The 13,450-nt window shown below is 33.6% G+C and overlaps 1 pseudogene; it reads left to right on the top strand.

The window, feature by feature from the left end:
* Positions 1-13,450, top strand: part of LOC122351661 — a 326,230-nt pseudogene that overhangs the window by 43,768 nt on the left and 269,012 nt on the right.

Raw genomic sequence — 13,450 nt, 5'->3', positions numbered from 1 at the left:
TTTTAAATTATGTGTTACTATGACAGTATTGTGCGTCAATTTAACATAGCAGAAATCCTGAAAAGGGCAAAACTGTTCATGTCTAAAAAACAAAAAAAAATCTATTGGGAGAAGCCAGGCTCAGTTGGGGCCAGTTCTCCTCTGACCAGACGCCCAGCACTTAACTTCCAGTTCAATTTTTAAATGCAGCTGTGTCAGATAGTGTAAAGGGACTTATTGTGTTTGTGTGTGTGTGCATCTGGATTCGTGATCTGTCCGCAGAGCACATCTAGGTGTTCTGGTCTCTGATGAACGTAATCTCTATGTGCTGATCTACCATGTAATCTGGATAAGAACTGACTAATATTAGCGTAGATGCCACTCTTTTTACAATGTCACAAATACATCAGATTTTATGAGGAGTGTTCCGGTTACAGCCGATCTAATTAATGCAGCCTAGCAATCCTTAAACGGATTTGAATAATAAAAGCATATTAGTGTGTTATGTGTGGGTTAGGTTAAAAAGATGTGTCTTTCATCTAGATTTAAACTGACAGAGTGTGTCTGCTTCCTGAACAGTGTTAGGGGAGTTTGTTCCAGAGTTTAGGTGCTAGATAGGAAAAGGATCTGCGCCCGCCAGTCGATTTTGATATTCTAGGTATTATCAAATTATCAAATCTGATCTTTGATAGGGAGCCAATGCAGTGTTGACAGAACCGGGCTAATATGATCATACTTCTAGTTCTGTTTCTGTTAAGTGTTTTGGACAGTGTTTGGACATTTGGACACAAGTTTGTTCATTAAGCATGCCGAACAACCACCCAACAAAGCATTACAAGAATCTAACCTAGAGGTCATAAATGCATGAATTAACATTTCTGCATTAGACGTTGAAAGCATAGGTCGTAATTTGGATATATTTTAAGATGGAAAAACAGTTTTATAGATGAAGAAAAGATTGCTGTCAAGCAGCACACCTAGGTTCCTAACTGATGAAGAAGGATTAACAAAGCAGCCATTAAGTGTTAGACTGTGTTCTAGATTATTACATGTGGTGTTTTTAGGTCCAATAATTATTTTTTCTCGAAATTTAGCATTAAGAAGTTATTCACATCATCAATTTTTATATTGACAATGCATTCTATTAGTTTCTCAATTTGGTTTATGCATTCTGTTAATATCTCAATTACAGCTAAGTATCATCAGCATAACAGTGAAAGCTAACACCATGTCTCCTGATAATATCTACCAAAGGTAACATGTAAAGTGTGAAAAGTAACAGTGCTAGTACTGAGCCTTGAGGAACTCCATATTTCACTTGTGAACGATATGATACCTCCTCCTTTACTGCTACAAACTGATGGTGGTCAGATAGATATGATTTGAACCATGCTAAGGCACTTCTAGTTTTCTAGTCTATCCAAGAGAATGTTGTGATCGATAGTATCGAATTCTGCGCTTAAGATCTAATAGCACTAACAACCATGATCAGATGATAGAAGCAGGTCATTACTAATTAGAGATTAGAGATTGGTCTGTAATTTACAGTCTTTTTTTTTTTTTAAGTCTTTGGGGTCATGATGTGGTTTCTTAATGAGAGGCTTAACTACTGCCAGTTTGAAGTTTTAGGGGACATATTGGATGATTCAGACAAAAACATGTTAAAAGGGAAGAAAAACGTTTATTTGAGAGTTATTAGAAGTATTCCTTTACCATTCCTTAATATTCCACTATCATTCCCAAGGTTTGGATCTATAGGCAAAACAGATTTTGTTGACATGAAGTGTTATAATAAGCTTATCATAAATTGCCTCGCTCAGGAAAGCTATCCTGTTCCAATAAGTAGGAAATACATTTTCAGCATATAAATAGGAAATCAGTTAATGAATTGAGATGCAAGTATTTGTTATGTCCTTCTCCATCAAAATAAAAAGCAGTGCACTTTAAAAATTTTGTATGATATTTGTCCTGCTAAGGAATTTCTGAGATTAATTGTATTTCTTTTTTCTTTTTTTCAATTCTGCAATAATGATGTAGAAACTGTAGAGCAACTACTTTTTTATTATTATCTCGTTTTGGACTGAAGTATGTTTTAGGCATATTTTTGGACTGACGTGTTTTATAGGTATATTTTATTAAGAAAATATGCATATTTTGTTCTGTTAAGATTATGTTGAAATGCTTAAAAAAAAAAGAAAAATAATAAATAAATATTGTGTCAACAGGTTACAAGCAATATTATGAATTAAATTCAACAGATACTAATGTAAAATAAGATGCTTACAAAATAATACACAATTAATAAAATAGCACAAAAACATTAAGTAAAACTTAAACAAAAGAAGAAATAAACCCAAAACATAGAGATTAGAGATTGGTCTGTAATTTACAGTCTTTTTTTTTTAAGTCTTTGGGGTCATGATGTGGTTTCTTAATAAGAGGTTTAACTACTGCCAGTTTGAAGTTTTAGAACATATCCTAATGACAATGATGAATTAATAATGGTCAAAATAGGATCTAAGACTTCTGGAAGCAAAATCTTTTAATAGTTTAGATGGAATAGGGTCTAGCATAGACCTTGTTGCTGGTTTAGATGATTTAACAAGTTTATACAATTCTTCTTCTCCTGTAATAGAGAAAGAGTGTAATTTTTCCTCAGGAGATCTATAGCTCACTAACTGATGTGAAACTGTAGTTGACGGCTGCATAGTTACAATTTTATCTCTGATAGTATCAATCTTGGATGTAGTTCAGTCATTACTGCTATACTCTTGGGAAATGTAGCACCTGTTGATACTTAATTTTTTGTTAATTTGGTCACTGTATTGAATAAATACTGTGGACTGTGTTTGTTTTTTTCTAAAAGAGACGAAAAATGATCAGATCTAGCAGTTTTAATGCTTTTCTCTATGATAGGTACTTTCCTCGCCATAATATACAAAAATACTTCTACCAGCGCTACATTTTCCAGGTTGCTCTCTTTAGGTGCGTGTGTTTCATTATACCATGGAGTCAAATTGTTTTCTTTCATCTTTCTTAAATATAAAGAAGCAACTGTATCTAAAAGTGCTAGAAAAAGGAGAGAGTGCATAGTTTTGTTACATCATCAAGGTTTTGTGCTGCTTTTGCTCAATAGGATGTGCTAAGGAATTGAGATAAGTCAGGAGATTACTTAGAAAGCATTTTTTAACTAATGGTTCTACCATACTTGTAATAAGGTGCAGAGTTTACAGGTTTAGCTATACAGAGTTCGTGACAAAACTAGATAGTGATCTGAAAATATCATCACTTTCCTGCAGCATTTCAAAACCATTAACATCAATTCCATGTGACAGTATTAAATCTAGAATATGATTTACGACAATGAGTAGGTCATGACACGTGTTGTCTAACCCCAATGGAGTTCAGAATGTCTAAGAAAACTAATCCTAATGCATCTTCTTCATTATCAACATGGATATTAAAATCGCCTACAATATATTACAAGTAAAGTGCATGCTATACGATATCTGGCCATTTTTTTGAGATTTTGTAAGAGCTCCCCTGTGCTCCTGTGAACAAACAAATCAATTTATGTAATAAAAACAATGCAATAACATTTTTTTGGCATGTTGGAAAGACCTGAACATTTCCTTACTTTTTGAAGGCTCCACAGTTGCTCCTAACTTGTGGTGTTACAAATTACTCTTGAACAGTAATTTGCTTTCTTATAGGCAGTGTTGCCAGTTTACCTGTTTTGTAGCTAGATTTAGTGATTTGCCCATCCCTTTGAGACTTTCTTTTATTATTATTATTTATTTATTATTTTTCAAAAGGTTAGGACGTTTAGTGTCCAGTTTTAGCTACTTTCAATAGACCTTTTGTGGTTCTCTGCTCTTCAAATTAACCAATGAAGACTTCCACTGCTGAGAAACACGGAAACGTAAAAAAGATCCATTGATAGCATTTGGCAACACATATTATAGGTAAGTCATTTTTCTCTGTTCTGACCAGTAAAACAACATTGAAATCGCATGTACTTTTAAAGAGATTTCAAATGTACACTTAAATATATAGGCTGTTTCCTAATGAAAGCAGTTTTCCCCTTTCTCCTTTTGGAAAAAAAAAAAAAATGTATTCCTTCAGGGCCATAAGAATATTATTCTGTTTCTTAACAATATCCCCTACAACCGATCCAAAACATACTCTTCTCTCGTCTCTCAGCATAGTTCTAATAATGTTTACCTGACATTTTACCAACATGCATTATCAGTTGTTTGATTAGTGTTTTACCAAATTCCACTTAAAATGAATAAAACGGGGATTGATGGATAAGCACCACAATTGAATGTCATTGTCCTTGCGTAAATCCTGTACAGTTTTGAAGCTAATCTACGCATGACAAAGCTATTTACAGATTTGCATTAATTCCTCCTGCACTTCCGCGCGTCTGCATCTGCACACTATTGGCCTCTTTACCAGCTTGGCACCTCCTCCAGTTTCTTGTAAACGTACACTACTGCTGCTGTACATCTGCGTGTGTTTTAGGTTCCTTTCGCTTTTCCTCTAAGCATACTGACATTAGGAAAAACAAACGACGTATGCCGTACGTCGTTTGCTATTAAGCAAAAACTTTCAGTAAGATCATACTGTCTGTAAACTTTATACAGCTAATCATAATTTGAAAAACAAAAGAATGATGAGCACTTTATCCTGTCTGTCTGTGGTCTTACTGCTTTATATCGTCACAGCAGGTGAGTTTCTTTCATAGTATGCTTTAGGGGCTATACACGAATCCTCGGTATTATAAGTGGAAAAAAACAAAACGTTTAGGCTGCTAGTTCGTGTGTTCGTGTATTTTTTAACACTGCGTTGTTACTTATACTTTAGTTGAGGTATTAAGCACTAGGCTACGTCAGGGGAAAAAACCTGTCTGTATGACAGTAAATGTTCGCTGAACTTCCTGTTTCTGTGTTATTGGATGATTCAGACAAAAACATGTTAACAGGGAAGAAAACGTTTATTTGAGAGTTATTAGAAGTATTCCTTTTTACCATTCCTTAATATTCCACTATCATTCCTAAGGTTTGGGTCTATAGGCAAAACAGATTTTGTTGACATGAAGTGTTATAATAAGTTTATCATAAATTGCCTACATCGCAGGAAAGCTATCCTGTTCCAATAAGAAGGAAAACATTTTCAGCATATAAATAGGAAATCAGTTAATGAATTGAGATGCAAGTATTTGTTATGTCCTACTCCATCAAAATAAAAAAAGCAGTGCACTTTAAAATTTTGTATGATATTTGTCCTGCAAGGAATTTCTGAGATTAATTGTATTTCTTTTTTCTTTTTCAATTCTGCAATAATGATGTAGAAACTGTAGAGCAACTACTTTTTATTATTATTATCTCATTTTGGACTGAAGTATGTTTTAGGTATATTTTTGGACTGATGTGTTTTATAGGAATATTTTATTAAGAAAATATGCATATTTTGTTCTGTTAAGATTATGTTGAAATGCGAAAAAAAAAAATAAATAAATAAATAAATATTGTGTCAATAGGTTAAAAGCAATAATATTAATTGAATTCAACAGATACTAATGTAAAATAAGATGCTTACAAATAATACACAATTAATAAAATAGCACAAAACATTAAGTAAAACTTAAACAAAAGAAGAAATAAACCCAAAACAATATACTAATGTACTATGCCAGGCTAGTAGCTGGGGATCAAGAAACACTGCACAAAAATGTAATATGCATGCACACAATGTCACCTTTTTCACAATATCATGTTTTTGCTGTTACCACACAGGCATGGTGTTCAAAAGCGTGCATTTTCAGGCCCTCAAAACAGAGAAGATACATGATGTTAACAAACATCTCTGAAGGAGAAAATTACAATTACAGTGTTTGCTTTAGTTGGGCTCTGTACCCTTGACTCTTTAACATTAGATATTGTTTAGCTGCTGCAAGTAAGTTAAACAAGCTAAGAGAAAAGGTGATCAGTTGGTGTTAGTTATATTTTGATGTCCTCATTGTTTGACCTTAATCACTGAATTTATTTAGAGCCTAATCTCTAAATAAGATTTACTTTAATAGCAGCACTTTAATACTACAGTATAAGATCTGGAGTTTTCAGTATAATCCAATTTTCTGCTAAAGTAAAAAATGTTGAATCAGAACGGTGACAAACTACATATTCAGATAAACAGATCAATCTGAACATCACAAAACACTTGCTAATAAAAATAGAATAAAACAAAAGTATGAATAAAAGAAATTACAAACACAATTCTGCTTATATATAGGTTTTCAGTCAATAAATCAATAAAAAAACTATATTTTTATTTATATAAGCGCTTTTAACAACACAGTTTTTATCTTTTAACGCATTTGAATAATAAAAGTGTATTAGTGTGTTATGTGTAGGCTAGGTTAAAAGATGTGTCTTTAATCTAGATTTAAACTTCAATCCAGCCATTGAGAGCCTGCAGTCTGCTATGTATCTCATCACACGGGTAAGCACGGAGGGACCAGAGTATATTGTACTATACATTTATTACATGTGAATCCTTGGTCTCAGCAGAGAGAGATAAACAAGTGGTGCAGGTGACAATGCAAGGAGAAGTCATTTACTCACTCATGAGTAAAGGAAGATTTACTTACCGCTTTTGTCTGATGACCCTGTAACAAAACGTGAAGGATAAATGAAATGGACCAGAAAAAAAGCAACAACAATATGCTAAATAAAATGATTAAAAGCAAACAATCAACAGTAAAACTAGTCAAATTAGTTTGATAGATATGGGTTTGATAGATGCTAGGTTGATAAAATGCGGGAATTAAGTTACACTGGTCACTTCAAGGATAAACAGAGGGTGATAAACAGAAGAGCTGAAGCTACACAGAGCTACAAACACAAACCTCTCAGCAGACTCTCACCAGATATGGTTTTACAGTGTAGTAAAGCAGGTTAAATTTTAATTAATTGTTTTTCAATTGTTTCCTATTTAGGTAATATAGTTTTGATTTGGTTCATTTTTTTAAGTTAGTAGTGTAAAACTGCAGTAAAGTGTTGTGTCTGCCATCTGTTTAATCATCTATGTGTTTGTGTGTTTGAGTGTTGTCAGAAAAGGTTCCAACCCCCGAGAATGTGAGAGAGTGATATCTTTGGACATGGGATCTGTTTTAGAATGGGATCCACTCACAAAGCACTAAGAATAAACTCTTCAACTACACTGCTGAAATTAGGTAAGTTACAGTTCAAGAGCCAGGTCAAGGGGTGATCATTGTTTACAAAGTTTTTTGGTTTTAACAAATGTAGCTTAGTCTAGTATTTTGTAGTAGTAGCAGCAGCAGCTTGACAGTATTTAATTTAATACTAAGCATTTTTTTAAATACCAGAATTTCTTTGTCAGGTCTTTTAAAAGATAACTGTCTTTGTACGAAAAATTATTTTAATCATGTACAAAAAGCAGTGGTGTACAGAAGGGTGTAGAAGCAGTTTTGTATAACGCTGTGTTGACCTAGGTGAAAGGTTATATATTTTTTTATTAATATTTTTTTTTTCCTTGTAGTGGATGGAATAACATATATGAGCTAGTGTGTCTAAGCAGCTCATCACTAAGCTGTGATTTCACTGACAACATTTCTATTTTTGGAACCTACCAACTGTGTTCAGGCTGAGCCATGGAGAAACATCTGATTGGGTGGAAACTAAACATTTATCGTGGTGGATCAAATAAGTGAGTCATCTAATTTGTCTATTTATGCTTATTGTGCCTTTTTGGCAGTATTATTAAGTGAGTCATTCCACAAAAATTTGGCTAGCCATTCTAGAACACAATTAAAAATGTTTTAGTGGACCTAAAGCTAAATCAATTCACCACTGGACTAATGTTCATTAAATGGTTGTAGCAAGTCATAATGTAATAAATATGTATAATATCATTTAATATGTATAACATTATTACTATTATAAAATGTTTATAACATAATAATATACAGGGAGGGCGCTATTGGAGGTGCGCATGGAGTAGATATGTTTTATCGAGGTCTTCTCCAATTAGTTGTCATTCCTCGCTTTTACTTTGTATGCAGTGCTATGAACTTTTTACTTAACTTCTGCATACCTACTTGGCCTAAATTTTGATATTAAGAAAATGCCTTTAAAACTAACGAAAGCCCCAAAAGCTTCCTAAGGAGTTCTGTATGTTAATTATTTTTGGTTTGTTTGTTTTTTCCTGGAGTGCCTCACTTCAATGTATTAGTTTCCTCTCACCTTAATTGTTTCAAAGACTGATGACTAAATGTTTGTACTCACCTTAGTATAGTTCATCAATGTAGACTGAGGGCCAACTGATATTTCAGGTTTACCAGGCTTTTTATAACAGGTGCTGATTTTGCCATTGACTCTCCTCAGCCACCTCCTCCTGCAGTTACTCAACACAAACAATTTACAATTTAATCTAGAATCTAAATATTTGGTAGATATTTGAGACTCCAACATCCAAAAAAGACAGAGATTACGCATTTTATTCCTATGTTCAAAAATCCTAGACTAGAATTGATTATTTTCTTATTAACGCTCAACCTGATGTCTAATATTAGTAATTCTAAATATCATAATATATTGTTATCTCATAATAGCCCAGTTACTCTCCAACTTGGAAAGTATTTCTTACAAAGTGAAATTACTGTTGGTGTTTCAACTCCAATGTTAATCAAAGATTCACACCTTTTTATGAAATTGATGAGTTAAAAAGTTTTTTTTTTTAATTTTTTACATGTGCTTTCACAGAATCAAATTAAACACTGAAAGTTAGAAACTGCTTTTCCCTAAGTTCTCCCATTTACAAAAAACCTACTGATTGCTGAGGTCTTGGACTTATTTTTAAGCATTGTTATTGGGCAGCAAAGACCAGGGCTCTCACTATTTGGCAAAAGAGCATCCTGGATGATATGACATCTGAGACTAGTATTTTATGGGTTTGTGCAAAGGCTATGCCAGTGCCAGGAGTCCTCTCTCTCCCAGCTCTGTAAATCCACTGTAAATTAGGAATTTTAGCTGAAAAATGCTTGGAGATTTAAACTGATAAATACATTATATATATATCTCAAAAAAGTCTCAGTCAGTACACTAATATCATGTAATTCTAAGATTTGAGCTTCAAATTGATGGTACTTTTTCAGGATGAAGGAGAAAATGTCTCATATGTTGTATATGAGCTTTAGAAATAGAGAATATTTTTCTACAACTTGTGAAGTAAGTTTATACTGCTTACACAACGCCATTATCTGCCAATTTCAATAATTTTACACATACAATATACAAAAATATTCCAGCTTTACAAATAAGCCTGAAAATCACAATATCTAATCTTTATCTTAAATCTGAAAACAGACATCTGGTATTCTTTGCAACATCCGTAGTTACTAATAATTCATCATATTCTTTCAACTCTTTTTACCTTTCTGACCCACTTCAGGTCAAAGGCCTGGTTTTACAGACTGGGTTTAGATTAAGAAAGGATTATGAAATAGGACATTTAAGTATTTTATCTTGAGACAAAACAAAGGCCCTGATATATTGATGACTGTGAAAACCATGATAAAGTCTTCCCTAATGAGATGCCGAAAGTTAAATCAGTTTTGTATTTAATCTGCTTAATAATATGTGTTTTTATTTCTGTGAAGCAAAATTAGCGCTCCCTGTACAACTGAGAAGTAGAAAAGGACAAACAGAAATTGATATCACTGATCCTCTTCTAAAAAAAAAAGAACTTGGAGGGAGCCTGATAATATTTCCTACTCTCATCCAAGCTGGAAAATGAGAGACTAAAAAGGTAATGAATGCATTGACATCTTAAAGTTTTGGGCTTCAAAGCAAAACTAACCTTTGGGGCTCCACAACACACCATGTTAAAAATTTAAAAGAAGATTTTTATTTAAGATTTTAAGTAACATGCAACTAATGTCATAGATGAGACTGGGTGAAATTAATAGATATTCAGACTGCTATGTGAACATATCTATCAGCAAGCAACCGGGTATCATTTTATGACATACTTATACAGTTTTTTGCTGTAACAAGCATAGTTACAGCAGCTAGAGAAACATTGTGAGGTTGAGAGTCAAATTGCCTGCTGATCTCTTGGCCAAGACGTTTTTTTGAACATGTACATAGAAATAAAGTCAGTTGTATAATAAGTAGTTGGTAATGCTGTTTCTGGATTTTTAATGAAGCTGGTTTCATCAAACAAAAGTTGTCATTTAACCAGAATTTGACATTGAGCAACAATTGAGTTGAGATGTCCAATGGGAAGCTTCTAACTTAAATCTCTTATTAAATGTTATGGGATAATGTTGTAATAATGTTATAAAATAACAATTTTAGAATGTTTTTAGAGAATGTTAGTCTACATTTTAGGAGAATATTCTGGGAACTAAAATAAATTTATTCTGAAAACATCTCTAACTGGGATAGTGTTAAAATGGATAGTTCTGATTACTTATCTTCATGTCTTTAAAAACAAAAATTTAAGCATTTAACAGAGTTTTCTTCAGAATAAGAAATGCAAGAAGTATGTTTAAAACAGCCCATCAATGGTTTATAAATATCTTAATAAAGTTATGAAAACACATTTTATGTGTAGAGAAATCAAATATAATTTGTAAAATGTTTCATGTAATTTTGTAAAAATATATATTTTGCAACTATTCTAGTTATAAGCAAACAGTAATGAAGCAACATGCTACAAAAATGCTACTCAAATAGTTTTTCATTAAATGAAATATTTGTCATCTGCATATGACAATCACTTGCTCCTAGACTTGAAGGTTGTTATTGGGACTTTATTGGGACGTCTGACTATTAAAACCAACAGGCACTTTAATGACATTGCATTTTAAATGCATAGACTCAACATGGTGTGGTCCCCGCTTGCAGCTTATAGCAGCGCTCCACAGCAAGATCAGGAGTTTTTCTGTGGAAATGTTTACCTGTTTATCCGGGAGCAGAGTGGCTTTGAGGTCATACAGTGCTGATAAGTGTTGGACAAGAAGGCCTGTCTTACAATCCTGGTCCAGTTGGAACCCAAATAAGCTTCTGAGGGGCGACTTGTGTGGCCCAGTCAAGAACTTCCACCCCAAACTCATCCAGCATATCTTATGACCTTGAAGCCTTGTCCACTGAATATGAAAGGGCCTTTCCCTAAATCTGAAGCATTAAGATTTCTTCACTTAAATAAGGGGCTGAGCCACTCCTGAAAATCAGGCCCATAATATTATCCCTCCCCGCCCAAACTACTTCAATGCATTTAGGCGGTAAGGTTCTTCTAGCATCTGCCAAACCCAGAATTGTTCAACAGACTACTATTCATGATTCCAGACTCTACCCACTCCAGCTAACACATGACACTGTTCTTGGTGAACTGCACGCCATGGGAAACCCACTGCATAAAGCTCCTGCTGATCTCCTATCAGAAGCAAACAAGAAATTTGTTTTGGTTACATACACTGGGTGACATTTCTGCTTAACATGTTCTTTGCTTTTTTTATTCTCAACAGGAAGAACTTAATAAGAGAATAAAAACAGGAGCATGTTACCAAGACTGGAGCCACTTGTAAAGTACTGCTTTGAAGTAGAGATTCTAGACCAAACAATAAGTCAGGCTAAAGCAACGCCACATGTTTAACTAACACCAAAGCAGTAAGCAACTAGCTGCACATGTTTACAAAATGATGTTTGCAGTGTTGTACATATTTACTGAATGTAACCCTTGATTTCCAACATCCTGGGTGTTGTTACTGCCTGCTCAGGATGAAGTTGAACCATGGCTTATAGCAGCTGTGCTCCTGGTCAGTTTCTGGTGGTGTTAGCTGCTGTTGTCCTGATCTTTCTGGTTGTGTGGTTTGGCTATAGAGGATGCAGAATAATCTTCCTGATGCTGAACTGCCAGAGGACCAAAAGGGTAAAGAAAGAATAAGAGAGGCAAAGCAGAATAATGAACTGCTTTCTGCTACTTCACTTTCTCTGCCTATTCTCTAAAGTTTTTGTCACAACGCCCAAGTCTTCGATACTTTCAACCATTCAGAGGAGCACGTGAAGGAGTACTTTGGTGGAGCTGAGGATATTGCACAAGGAGCCTGTCGGTTGTCTGGACAGTCAGCAGATAGAAGGACCAATAAGTGATTCAGGGACACAAGAACGAGTGCTGCAGGAGCCAACATAAAACAGAGCAGTGAGGAGAAATTCAAAAGATTATGACAACAGAACAGGTTTTGGTTGCTAAATGAGACTGTAGTAGTACTGTTCCTTATAATCAATGATTATTGATCATTTATTTTTATTATTCTGTGAAAAGGCAAAAGAAATAAAATATTATAAAATAAATGACTTTTTAATAAATGCTGTTATTTGATGCCCAGTGTATTGCACTGTGATTATTATTTCAGAGCAAGCATTTGTGCAATGCAGAAAAACAACCTGAAGTAGCAGAATAGCTTATGCTTGATGATAACTTGTTTTATATCTTGCTGGTTTTAGATAGGGATGGCTGACTTCAAGATTTTTTTCACAACACTGCCCAAATGCGCAGTGTTCAAAGTTGTCAATAAATTAAAATAAAATATGCAAAAATAAATAATAAATAAATATATATATATATATATATATATATATATATGTATATGTATATATATATATATGTATGTATATGTGTATATATATATATATATATATATATATATATATATATATATATAATGACAATGGAGAATCTCTTTGAGGCACTAATCACTGAAAAAAAATGATTTTCTCTTATATAGAATGTCTTGATTGTTCCAAATTAAGTAACAGCAGAGAAAGTGTGCTTAAAGATTAATTTTCATGCAAGTAATTCCTGTTTATGAAATTTAGATTGTATTCAGATCAGATATTACAGCTCAATAGAAAGGCAGACCATCTAAAGACCACTGAAAAGAAGTAATTGTGGATAAGTCCAGATTGAGTTTGGATTATACAAAACTACTCTAGTCCAATTGTTTTGGAAAGTGTTCTTGAAAAGAAGAGAAATCAAGGGAAATTGAACCCACCATACTCATACATGTTCATTATTACTTAATGTTTTTCCTAAACAAAATTACCATTTTATCATCTGATTTACAAATTCAGTTACTTCACATAAACAGAGTGCAATAGATAAATCGTTAATAGATACATCAAAAAAGAAAGTAGCTGTCCTCCCTAATCAAGTATTAACCTTATGTTGTGTTGGAAATGCATTTACTAAGACCAGGAGATTGCATTGTTGTAATCATCAAGAAGTTCTCAAGAACATCCCAAGAAATCTACCTAAGGCCCAGCATAGTGGAGTGTGTGTGTGTGTGTGTGTGTGTGTGTGTGTGTGTGTGTGTTTGTGTGTGTGTGTATATATATATGTATTTATTTTATTTTATTTATTTTTTTGCGACTGAAGATTA

This window comes from Puntigrus tetrazona, chromosome 9 (genome assembly GCF_018831695.1).
Source record: "Puntigrus tetrazona isolate hp1 chromosome 9, ASM1883169v1, whole genome shotgun sequence".
Taxonomy (NCBI): domain Eukaryota; kingdom Metazoa; phylum Chordata; class Actinopteri; order Cypriniformes; family Cyprinidae; genus Puntigrus; species Puntigrus tetrazona.
The sequence above is the reverse complement of the archived record's forward strand: the minus strand, read 5'-3'. Positions and strand labels throughout refer to the sequence as shown.